Source organism: Hesperophylax consimilis, chromosome 23 (assembly GCF_061612785.1).
Source record: "Hesperophylax consimilis isolate HC1 chromosome 23, BYU_Hcon_1.0, whole genome shotgun sequence".
NCBI classification, from domain to species: domain Eukaryota; kingdom Metazoa; phylum Arthropoda; class Insecta; order Trichoptera; family Limnephilidae; genus Hesperophylax; species Hesperophylax consimilis.
The window spans coordinates 23,002,232-23,006,789 of record NC_142858.1 but is presented as its reverse complement, the minus strand read 5'-3'; the positions used below and the strand labels follow the sequence as shown (position 1 = coordinate 23,006,789).

Sequence of the window (4,558 nt, the reverse complement as noted above, 5' to 3'; positions counted from 1 at the left end):
AACAATAAAACTCTTCAACGTTAAATGAATTTGTTATAAAAAAAGCAAACCCATGAATTAGTCATTACTTTCCTTAGGTTTTTGTAATTTCTCGCTGCGCCGCGAACCGCTGCGTATTCGAGCCGCCGCGCGCCGTGCTCCTTATTAACAGCCTACGTGCCTTATTATAAATTAAAACCCATCATTATATACATTATTTTATAGCTAAAAATATTGTCTATAAGTTTTGTTGATTTATTTTTTTTCGTTAAGAGGCTCAGAAAAAAGTTATGTGCAAATATATTCTGAAATACTATTTTAAAAACTGATATTTTTCCTTTACTAATAAATTGTAGAGATTGTATAACTTTTCTCGCAAAAATGAAAGAATACTATTTTTTAGAATAACTAATCAGAAACTAAACAAAAAATAAATAATATGATTTTATAAAACCATTAAGGAGATATTAGCGTATTCCGAAAGGCTTTGGAAAATATATTCAAGAGGGGGTGGGGAAGGAAGCACAAGGGGGAAAGTCGGGGACTTTTGTAAAAATACATGTCTAAAGATTTTCTAATATCTGTGAAAAATTCAGCTTCCGGGGAATTAGTTCCGACATTGGGTCTTTTTTTCCCTTCATTGACTGGTCATATTGACTGTCCAGCCCTTTTGTCATCAATCAATATTAGAGTCCCGAGTAAGAAAACTAGAGACAAATTATTGTTTCATATCGAAATTCCTTCAACGAGTCTCAGGCAAAATTCTTTCTTACTAAGAACTTGCAATCATTATAATAAAACTTATTTTGATGCTGATATCCTGTCGTGTACCTTAGGAGATTTAAAAAAAATTGTTAACAGAGTATTGTAATAATTAACCCTTTTCTAAATTTAATACATTACATTCATCATTTATTCATTATCACTCTTACATATTATTTGTAATTAATATCAAATGTACGTGTGTGTATGTATGTATGTATGCATGTATGTATGCGTATGTATGTATGCAACTATGTATATGTATGTGTGTACGTATGTATTTATAAGTGTATATGCATGTGTATGTATATATATGTATGTATGTGTTTATACGTGTATATATATATATAGGTTTATGATACGGCACTTTGTACATCTTAGCGTCTGCAAATAACCGGAACTATTGGATCATTTCGACTTACTTGATCACTGAGCACTTACTTGATCATCGACAAATTGAGATTTAAATGCCATTTTAATCGTCTCGGCGAGACGAGATCAGTGGCATTTTCAACTCAATTTGATGTGACAAGTGCGATTTTCGTGAGCATTAGATATGCTCCTATATGCGATTTTATCTCAGATATTCAACCTGACTTTGTTAATTATTTCTATCGTATGTTAAACTAACTTCATTGATCTCAAAAAGCGACGTTGCCATCGTTATTTGTGTCAAACGCAGGTGTACAAATAATTTTCTAAAGTAATTAAATGTTTTAACAATTGTATGCAAAAATAGCCTCTAAAGTAATATTATTTAGAGCTTATTATCGTACGACATTGCGTATTGGTCTAAACAATATTCGAAAGGAACTATAAGGCTCAAGAATTGTATGCAAAATTAACCTCTAAAGTTATATTATTTAGAGCCCATTATCGAATGATGTTGTTTGCTAGCACAAGGCTGGTTTGTTTGTATTGGTCCATTTGAAGCTAGCTTCAGGTTAGTTTTCTGAAACACTTAATGACTTGTAACTGGCTAACAGATAATATTAAATATTACCGTTATTCAATGTTCGTATATCACGAATCAGTTGACAGGTTGATTTGTTTTTGCGTTTTATTAGCTTTATTACGAAGGAGATTTAATAAAATCTTTCAGCTTTGCGAAATGGATTTTAAATACGGTAAGCTATTACATATTTCTAAATAGGTAATAACCTAAATTGTAAAATATAGAATTAATATAATAAATATAATATTAACAATTTTAATATATGCTTATCAAATGAGTACAGAATAATTACCGTATTTTATTATATAGGTCATGATTTTTTTCTTTCTTTTTTGAGAACCCAAGCAGTAAAATTATTTTGAATAATAGATATATATTATGTATTAACAAAATTCAAAAAAGCTAACCTAACAACTTGTGGTAAAAATGTCAAATCAAACTAAAGCCATATTCCTATACTAAAATATGCATTTAAAAGCATGTTTTGTTTTCAAACAGTTGTTTCTTAAAATAATTAAGTTAAAACGAAGTTTTACACGTCGGATAATCACCCATTAATTTGTTCATATTCAAATTAAACAAATTCCTTTGTGGAAATAAAATTAGCAAAAACAGAAAACTGCAGGTACATATATGTATGTTTCAATGTGTTTGTTCTTGATATTTTATAGATGTTCCAAGAACCAGTGATTTACGTACATCAATAAACAGTACTGACGACATGATCTCGTCTTCACCCTTTTCGCTAATTTCCAAAGGACAAAGTTTAATCATCAGCAATATGCAGAGCATACTGGGCGAAGAAATTAACCATGAAACTTCCTCAGATTCAGGTAATATTCACTGATAATAATCTGAAATATTACAGAGCTACCTTAGCTTATAGTAAATTGTTATAGGTAATATCAGAAATGCTGCTAATTAAATATTCCGTTGCAAATGCTTAATTAGTCTGTTGTTTTGTCATTTTATTAGGTTAGGTTTCATATTTGTGCACATGACTTACTTACTACATTGAGATATTATTATTGGATAAATATATAATATATTATGCTTTATTTTAGAAACCAAAACTGAAGTAATGTTAGAAAGGAGTCCGCCGACGTCCGAAGATGATGATTCACTATACAAACCGAACAACGTTACTTCTTCGATAGAATCAGGTATCTACAGAAAACATGTTTAATACTCTTGAAACAATCAATACGTAACATATAATTTGATTATTATATGGTCAGAGGTGCGGCCCAGAAAGCCGAAGGTCCGGTGCGAGTCCCAGATGTGACCGTATCTTTTCTGTTTCAGATTTTAGATTGAGTGATGCTAATATTGTCTTCATTTAATTAAATAATTTAATTTAATTATAATTATTTTAAAAGCAATAATTATTCGCCTGAAACACTCATCCACATTGAAAAATCTCCTGATAAAAGATACTTTATTTATTTATTTATTTATTTAAACGCCCATAGGGCTTTTACAGATAATAATGTACATCTTTATTTATTTATATATTTTTTTAATTATACAGATCTTATATCTTATATGATAAATATATGTTATACAAAATAATATAAGAAAATATCCGAGTTAACAAAATATAGGTACAAATAATTGAGATTTACATAACGCCAACGGGACTCGAACCCGTGTCCCCTCGATTTCCGGTCGACAGCTCTGACCACTGAGCTATGGCGGCTTATCGCTTATCCGCGAAATAATTCAATATATACTAGTGTTTCATTCAACAATGACTGCTTTCTTATAATTTGAGGTTTTACTAATTAAGTTTAAAGAAAGCTAAATAATGTATTGTTACTTTTTAGATATGAAAATTTCCAACGCCGATGATGAGCAACATCATTTAGAGAAGCAGGAGGCAATCGAAGTGTCATCGACTACAACTCGAAGCACTATTTCTACTAGTAAATGAGCACGAGTGCATGACCGTAAAAACTCATGTCCATATTGTACTAAACTGGTAACGAACATACCTTCAATTTCAACCTTTGATTTAGCGTTTGACCCTGTGCATTTTGATGTTTTTATTAAAGCCGTACAAATAAATAGTGGTTACGATGAAATTACAGGTTCTGTAAAAAATCCTAGCATGTCTCAACGACTTTGTACAATCTTTTATAGCCGTACAAAGTCGTTGAGACATGCTAGGAATTTTTACAGAACCTGTTATTTCATCGTAACCACTATTTATTTGTACGGCTTTAATAAAAACATCAAAATGCACAGGGTCAAACGCTAAATCAAAGGTTGAAATTGAAGGTTTCTGTTCTTTAATAACTATATACACCTTGGCTAAATCCCTCATCTTCGATGTTATATGTGTATTCAAATGGTGTTCCGTGTGATTACTTAATAATAAAGACCCATATGAACATATTAATGGGTCAGACATTGCTATTTTTGCAATATTTTCATTTTTAAATACATGAAATATTTGAGTTTCTTAGAGATTCTGAAATTTCAGAATTGTCTGGGCATAATAATATAGAAGATGATTTTAGTACTCTAACACGATCATGTGGATTTTTCTCAGGTAACGTACTTTTTGTACATTTTAAAGATAATTACCTCTGTTTCTAAAGGATGAGTTGAATTTGCATTTTCTGGCTGTTCTGAAGGATGAGTTGAATTTGCATTTATTGTAGTGTCTGTAAAAGTTGGTTTTCTAAATATTTCAAAAGTATGTTTATTATTATTCTTTCCAATTGTTAGATCTAAAAAAAATATTTTACCTTTGATCTCATGTTCGACTGTGAAGCAGATTTTATTATTAACAGTGTTGGCCCAATTAATAAAGATATCTAATTGACGGTTGGTGCCTTTCCAACATATTAAGATATC

The 4,558-nt window shown here is 30.5% G+C and overlaps 1 long non-coding RNA gene across 1 annotated transcript; it reads left to right on the top strand.

The window, feature by feature from the left end:
• Window positions 1–1,318: 1,318 nt before the first annotated feature.
• On the top strand, window positions 1,319–3,745 carry LOC149412473 (uncharacterized). Its single transcript, XR_016304583.1, has 4 exons — window positions 1,319–1,868; window positions 2,368–2,529; window positions 2,761–2,859; window positions 3,523–3,745. It is a non-coding gene; the product is annotated as an uncharacterized LOC149412473 (long non-coding RNA).
• Window positions 3,746–4,558: the final 813 nt, after the last annotated feature.